This window comes from Thalassophryne amazonica, chromosome 6 (genome assembly GCF_902500255.1).
Source record: "Thalassophryne amazonica chromosome 6, fThaAma1.1, whole genome shotgun sequence".
Classification (NCBI taxonomy): domain Eukaryota; kingdom Metazoa; phylum Chordata; class Actinopteri; order Batrachoidiformes; family Batrachoididae; genus Thalassophryne; species Thalassophryne amazonica.
Genome location: NC_047108.1, coordinates 32,160,823 through 32,169,008, shown reverse-complemented (window position 1 = coordinate 32,169,008; position 8,186 = coordinate 32,160,823). Strand labels below are relative to the sequence as shown.

General features: G+C 41.4%; 1 long non-coding RNA gene across 1 annotated transcript; it reads right to left on the bottom strand.

Moving 5' to 3' along the window:
• Nucleotides 1-604: 604 nt before the first annotated feature.
• LOC117512009 lies at nt 605-7,921 on the bottom strand. Its single transcript, XR_004561181.1, has 2 exons — nt 7,434-7,921; nt 605-4,438 (listed from the first exon to the last, which is right to left on the bottom strand). It is a non-coding gene; the product is annotated as an uncharacterized LOC117512009 (long non-coding RNA).
• Between the last annotated feature and the right edge of the window lie 265 nt (nt 7,922-8,186).

The window sequence follows — 8,186 nt, the reverse complement described above, 5'->3', positions numbered from 1 at the left end:
ACACTAGATCTAGTTGCGAACTAGATCTTTTATAGTGAATGTAAATTATTCATTGCAACATTTTTAAAGAATACTTAATTTAATTGTTCAAAAAAGTCACATCATAACAGTTCCACAGATGAAAATGACATCTTTAACAGTGAAAAACTGGTATATCTTTAATTTACAAAGCCAAAAACAGACACTGATAAGCTGTCACACTTCAAAATGCAATATTTTTCTTGGATAAAAAGCTTTAACAATTATCAAAATATTTTTCTGTCAATCAATTAATCAATTCACCTCTAGTTAAAAGTTCATTCAGTTTGTAAGTGGTGAACGGCAAAAAGCAAATTTTGAAACAGCCTAAATGATTTTATTGCACAAAGGACACACGTTTGATTGAAAATAAATGTGAAATAAACTGAAATAATCATAATGTCATGAACAGAAAAACGTTTTGTCTCAGATTGTTTTTTTGTTTTGTTTTGGTTTTATATTTGTTTGTTTGTTTGTTTGTTTTTTGTCGCTTAAATGTGAAAATAAATGAATGTGAGCCTCCTGGCACCCACAGCTCACAGAGGCCTGGGGCCTCTTATGCTAAATAGCTAAACGTTTTTTCTTGTTGTGTTCCAACTGATAAAATCAGAGCTGCATTTAAGCAGTCAACTGAAGCCCAGAGTGAGCCGGCCTAATTAAACGCCTCACAAATGCTATTAGCTCTGTGAGTTACTGTGAAGCGGAGATAGGAGAAAAGCAGCACTCATTAAAAAACGAAAAGTAACCAGTGAGCATGTAAAATAAGTGTATGGATTTCAGCGAGCAAAAGCAGCCGAGTGTGCGGTGGATTCACTCGGGTCCAAGCAGTGAAAACGCACCTTGTGTGTCCCCGTTTATCAAGCCGGCCTACTGTGCGCTGCCATAGAGCGGGACACAATGAGGGCTTAGCTGGTCAGGGGGGAGACCTGGTGGGTAAATTGAGGTATTTAAATAGGAGCTCTGTTCAGCTGGTAATTTGATCCACACCTGACTGGGGCTCTGCATTCCGGTCTGACCCAGGGAAGAGTTTGCACTGATGGGAAAACCTGCTGCAAAAATCAAGTGAAAATTTTGCTGATGGAGAAGATGTCAGAAAGAGAACATGACAAGATGTTTTAAATTCTAGCTCATTTTATTGCATCTTTTCACAAAACATGAAATCAGGTACAACATGGGTTTTCTAAAATTGTCCAGAGAAAAACCACATTAGCAGGAGGAATTCAGTCACTGAGCTAAGAGGAAGGCAGCAGTTCCTTTTTCTTTTTACACATAATATTCACGTTAATATTCCCAGCACCTCATTTACAATACATACAGTGTATTACGGGATCTGATTGGCTGGTGCGGACCGCTGCTTAACACAGAAACTCTGACTCAAGACACATGGAAGAAACCCAAATTAAATCGACCACTCTTCCAGTGCCGGGATCATAGTTTCATATTCATCAAACCCGTCATCGGCCATCCCGTCTGCTGCCGCTATTAATATGTTGAAGCGTGTCCCTGGAATGGCCTTTGTCAACACGTTGCATGTGAGAGGCATGAGAGCGACAGGGGGAAGTGAGACAGCAGCAGGTAACGCCATTTAATGGACGGCATTACCAGACAGTATTAGATACCATTTATTACATCTAACCATGTCTGGTAAGACGCCTATCAACAGGCTGGAAGGACGACCTCTGTCACCTTTCACCTGTGCAAAGAGGAAGAAGGGAGAGCAGAACAGTGTGGCAGGAACAGTTTGAAATGAGCACTTCCTCTTTTGTCACAATCACAACGTGTACGATGTCGTGGCCATGCGTGCAGACACACACAGAGAGAGAGAGGATAAAGCCAAAGGCAAACAGACTGAGGAAAAAAGTAAGCAGGGTAAACTCTACATCAGTACGGTAATACACAAATATGTGAGGTTAATACAAAGGAGGCGGCCGAGCGGGGGAAAAACACTGCTATTTCATGTCTCTGTGCCTCGGATAATGGAGCTGGGTGGGCAAATAAAGGCGCGGCTCAATATTTGCGGGGTAATTCTCCCTCCTTAAACAAACACTAGGTTTGTGCAAGCTCCACAACTGTTATTTGCATTTGTTTCTGATGTATGTTTGAAGGCTTTACCCATTAAATTCACATTTCTGCCCAAGCACACAAGAAAACACCAAATAAACAACTTATTTCGCTTGTTTAGGTTTTAATCTGTTATTTTACAGGAAGAATACTAAAAATCAGTGTACAGTTTACATATCTGATGCGTGTAAAATTAGTATTTTGTTGCAGAATGTCCTTATTTTCTCATCATTTGTTTGTCCCGTTGAGGTTAAAACCCTTTGGAAGCTGGGAGGAGGAGTCTGCAGAGTCTGCAGCCCTTGTCTGAGGCGAGCCGCAGTGTCAGTTTCAGGATGTGCCACGCAGGTAAGGCTAGTTGGACCAATCACTGCTTCATAGTACAAAGACCAACACTGTGCAGGGGAGGGAACAAGGAAATAAGGGCCTGCTGGACCGGTGGAACCATCAACCGACTGCTGTTCTTTAGTGTGGGTTGGGTGGGGCAACAATATAACTTACAAAAGGGACATAGGGGCAGGGATCACAATATTTGGCCTTTAGGAGTGTATTTGGATAAAAGTTTAAAGAGTGTCCCTGTCTTTCTTTTTCTGTATTGCGACACCTAATATTGACTTGTACCCATCTGTGCACTCCCTTGGATACTGATGGCAACAGGGACCTCACAGATTTGAACAGCCATTAACTTACTTTGTTCTGGAGTTGAAAATCTGACGTCGCAACCACACACAATGAGAAAGAGATATGCCAACGCTTTAGGGCAGGTTTTCAGTCAGACGGTGAAATGTGACCACCCAGAAAACATCGTTACCAGACAGTGTTAGAACAACAGTTGTACAATCCAGCACTGTCAGGTAAGATGGATCCTGAGAGCCAATTCTCTTAATGCCCAAGATGCGAACGAAGCTAAAGTGGTTGGTATGGTGCAGTCAGCGGATGACTAGCATCATCATTACCAGGCAGTATTAGAAAAACTGATGATATCCAATGCTGCCTCGTAAGATGGAGATCATCACCCAAACATCTAATGCTATACCTCTTCTATGTGCATGTGCGCATAGTCATGAAGAGACAGTGTCGTCTAATGTGAAGCTAACAAAAGGAATTTTACCTTAGGTACGCATGCTTGGTCGCTTGGTTTAACTAATTCAGGGAAAATATTCCTGGTTAAATCTGGTTTTGTGACGGAGAAAAAAACTGGAAGTCCACCTTTGGAAGCCATCTCTGTGTCATATCATTGTTGAGCCCTTGTTGAGATTTTGAGCTTAAACTCATTGTCACAGAAGACTGGGCCAGAGTAGTTGTTAATGATTGCCCAAACCTGTTGTGACTGGTCTAAATATATGGCCTGGCAAGTCTGGGAGGGCTGTTTTTCACATAACACATGACCCTTACGAATTTCAGACGTTGCACATCGTGTACCTCCTCACCACAATGTCACTAAGTCAAGCATCTGCCTGAGGGAGTTATTTCTGTTGCACTACAGCATCCCGGATTTAACGTTACAACACAAAGTTTAAGGTCCGTTAAAGTTGCATTTTTAAGTCCAGTTCAACAGAGGTTCTGTGGACCATAAGAAAGGAGAAGGAGATTTTGGTTTGTTCTCTCGGCCAGTTGTCTTTGTGTTTGCCGAGTGATGAAAGGCTGATGGAATGCTGCTCAGCCCGACCTGAGCTGACTCTCTGTATGCAGAAGGTCAGCGGCACAGCCCTCCTTTACTGAATAACAGCTCATTCTCAGGTAAACCGCAACAAGTCCTCACCCCCATGCTGCCCTTCACAAGTCTGGTATCCAAATATTATTCTACTTTATAGAACATGGTGAAAATAACATAATGTTTAACCTAAATATTCCCTACACCATGTCCACTAACATGGGTCAGTAGAAGGTTCTTTATTTTAGTCAAAGGTTAACATTGTGGAACATTCTCGTCCTTAAAGGGCTAAATTTAAAACTGGAGCGTTACTGGGTTTTATTTTAAGAGAAAAAGGTTTTTGCTTTTTATTTTTTTGTCATCCTGTAAGCAAAAGTAGAATAGCTAGAGGGGGAGGTAGAGCAAGAGCAGGAGAAGTGTATAAGGGAGGGAATAGTTCAGGGCAAGAAGGTGGAGAAGGAAAATGAGAATACACCTGTAACCTTACCGTCATGAAAGGTAGCCCAAAAAAAAAGAATGTAACAAAACCAGTGTAAGAGGGAGTGGGATGAAAAAGAAAAAGGAAAAAGGTCTTGAATTTCCAGCCTGAGAAGTCGACGTCTTCCTCCGGGTCAGTCAGGACACATGAAATGAGAAAACCAAGCAGACCTGCTCGCCCAGACTCTATTTAGTTAATCATCAGCATTATAAACCAGTGCTGCAGGCGTGCTGAGGAAAAAAAGAGGGACAGAGAAAGAGTGAAAAAGATTAGCCCAGAAAATTCAAGATGGTAGCCACCAATAAAATAAAAATACCTGATCAAAGAAGAGCAACTTCCGAGTTTTTTTCAAAGAATAGCCCCCACTCCGACCAAAAAACTTCCTTTGTGATTGTCCTCCATTTGTCTATAAATACTTCCTTGTCTGGTCCGAGTTACGGTTAGCTGATGCACAGTTTTCCCATTGTTGTGCATGGCGCTGTGTTGCAGTGGGAGTCTGAAGCAGCTGCCAGCACTTTTTCCTGTTGGAAGTGAGGCGTGATCAGGTAACTCTGCCCTCTGCGCTGGAATGCAACTCCACTGAGAAGCCAACAACCCGATAGGTAAACCAGCCTGGCCCTTAATCAATAGCTGCTGTCATTGTGAGAAAACAAAGGTGGGGAAACCCAAAACCTTATTTAAGTCCGCGCCTTATCTTAGCACCGCCTAATTGGGCCTTCGTAGGGAAGAGGAGCGGCCTGTTGACAGTGACGTTTAGGCCGTGAAGCACCTTATCGCCAGTGCTACTGCTGTTACTCCAAAGTGTTTCTAAACACACAAACTAGATTTACATGTGTCACATCACAGTGCATAGCTCCGCCCCTCCCAGATCTTTTCTTTGAATATGTCAAATTAAGGATTCAAATAGTCAGCTAATTTTCTTATCAGCGTAACCTGGATTTTCCCTTCATTCCTGAATGTTAATAGCAGCTTAAGTGTTTTCTGTATGTTAAATTAATAATAATGCAATAATAATAATTAAAACAATTGATAAATACAATATTAAAATTAGCATATTAGCATCTCCATGTATGCCACAAAATGTACCAGTATATGTCTTAAAGTTGTCGTAATTGATGCCAAAAAGTGTTAGCATAGCCTTAATCAGTTTAAATGGTGTTAACATAACTTTAAACATTATAAATGGTGTTAGCATAGCCTTAATCAGTTTAAATGGTGTTAGCATAGCCTTAAACATTTTAAATGGTGTTAGCATATCCATAATCAGTTTAAATGTGTTAACATAGCTGTAATCATTTTAAATGGTGTTAGCATAGCCTTAATCAGTTTAAATGGTGTTAGCATAAGCCATAATCAGTTTGAATGGTGTTAGCATAGCCTTAAACATTTTAAATGGTGTTAGCATAGGACATAGTTTAAATGGTGTTAGCATAGGACATAATCAGTTTAAACTGTGTTAGCATAAGCCATAATCAGTTTAAATGGTGTTAGCATAGCCTTAAACATTTTAAATGGTGTTAGCATAGGACATAATCAGTTTAAATGGTGTTAGCATAGCCTTAAACATTTCAAATAATGTTAGCATAGGACATAATCAGTTTAAATGGTGTTAGCATAGCCTTAAACATTTCAAATAATGTTAGCATAGCCTGAATCAGTGTAAATGGTGTTAGCATAGCCTTAAACATTTTAAATGGTGTTAGCATAGCCATAATCAGTTTAAATTGTGTTAGCATAGCCTTAAACATTTGAAATGGTGTTAGCATAGCCTTAAACATTTCAAATTATGTTAGCATAGCCTGAATCAGTTTAAATGGTGTTAGCATAGCCTTAAATGTTTAAAATAGTGTTAGCATAGCCTTAAACATTTTAAATGGTGTGAGCATAACCTTAATCAGTTTAAATGTGTTAACACAGCCTTAATCATCTTAAATGGTGTTAACATAGCCTTAAAATTTTAAACGGTGTGATCATAGCCTTAATCAGATTAAATGGTGTTCAATGGTCCTGGCCTATAATGCTGTGTCATTCATGCTACCAGACCTTTGGCAGCTTTAAGTTCACCTTTCACCACCTCAGGTGATAACAGCAGCAAGTTCCCTTTCATTTCAGCTGTGTCATTCAAACACCAACAAAGGTGTCACATCAGTCCACCATTTTGTCTCACTAGCTGTTCAAATCCTGCTCTGTCCTTCCTACCCTGTTACCAAGGTGGCACGGCATCGAGCACTCACGTGACTTCTACTTATTCATGGGAATGAAAGAAATGAACAAATGTTTCTCCTTCCACCAATCACAGCCTTCCACCTCACTCTGCCTTCGCCCGAGTACAGTAAGTGTCCGACATTTTCCCTCCATTTCGCTTCTCCTTCCCAGACTTCCACTGTGCTTAAAAACATTACAACGGAGCTCAGAAACATCCACAAAGTGTACCTTCTAGTAAAGATTCTTGCCTGTGATAAGTCTGTCTCAACTTGCAGCCGAGCCTCAGAAGCTATGAAAACAGATGAGCAGACATTTTCCATTCCGCACTTATCCACTTCATCAAAGACTTCCATTTTTACACCGTGAACAGCGTGCTGACCAGACACTGTTCCATCAAATATATATTTTTATATCCTAAAGTGAACAGCAGCAACAGGATTAAACCTTAAAGTCTCAAGAAAGTATCTCAACCATCAAACAATCCAACTTATGGTTCAACAGGTTGGAAGGAAAAGCTCCCAAAATGCTTGTAATTACTTTGATTTATCAAGTAACACTGCGCTCTTCAAGCAAAGCAGTTAATGTTATCATATGATTTTTTAAATGTGCTTTGTGCCGTCATTTCATGGAGGTAAAGAACATTTTTAGCACTCAACAGACGGAGTCAGCCTGTCTTCATTTTCTTTGACAAGTCTGGCACTCTGCCTGTACCTGCCCCTACTGGTCTATCCAGTTTAGGAATGAGCGTTGGCTTCTATTGTTTCCTCTTCTTTTTCCCTGGTTAAAAAGAGCTGGAATTTGATACGCATGATTTTCGCTTCCCATCGAAACTACCTAGACCCTCCTTTTCTAGCACACAGTCAAAGAGCTTGTTATGCGATGACCTAATTACTTTCCTGATCTTGGTCAAAGAACAAATGTCCTTAAGTTTTTAAGCACGTCCTCACTGATCAACAGGTTATGACAGCAGCTTAAAGATGCAGAATGAAGACAACGAGTGGATCACGTTTGTGAATTTACCCCGTCTTTTCCAGGTGCGATCACCGATCCAGAAACCCAAGACAAGAGGCATCATTGTGTGAGGGTGCCTGACGCCTCGTTGGCTGGTCTTCCTCTTTCCTGTTTTGGTGAAGGAGGGTCAACCTCTGAATTGTTGCTGAGTTAGAAAAAAAGTCCATCCCTTTCCGGCAAATGCAGCCGTAGCGTCAGCCATACCCGGAAAAAAAAAATCAACCAGTTGGTAGCGCGTCAGCTATCTTTCTGTCGCTTGATCACAACTTGGTTGTTTCCAAGAGCTCTCGGTGGTGGCGTTCGGCGGTTTAGCTCCTCAACAAGACAGACACAGAATATGTAAAGGGTTTACATGTAGCCTACCCCCCACCTCCCCCCCCCCACAGGTGTAATTTTCAGGTCGCAGCCAATCTCCTTAGCCTCTGGCACTCACAGGTGTGTCCAACGCACTGTCTTTAGCCAATAGCAGTTGAGACGAAACCTCTCCACGCCCTCCCAGCTCACCGGTTCGCTCACCTCCACCCTCCCCATCAGCCCCCAGGTACCTTGTTGTGTTTTTCATGATGTCAGCTCAGGCTTCTGTGGGAACAACCTCCTCCATTCCTATTACAACACCTTAAAAAATCATCATCCCCAACTGCTGTTCACCGCCATTCTGACCGTGCACAGCCAGCTCAGGAAATCAGTTGTGAAGCCTGAAACGTGATTCAATATCACAGGCTAAAGATTACACATGTGATAGCACTTCACAGACATATTTCT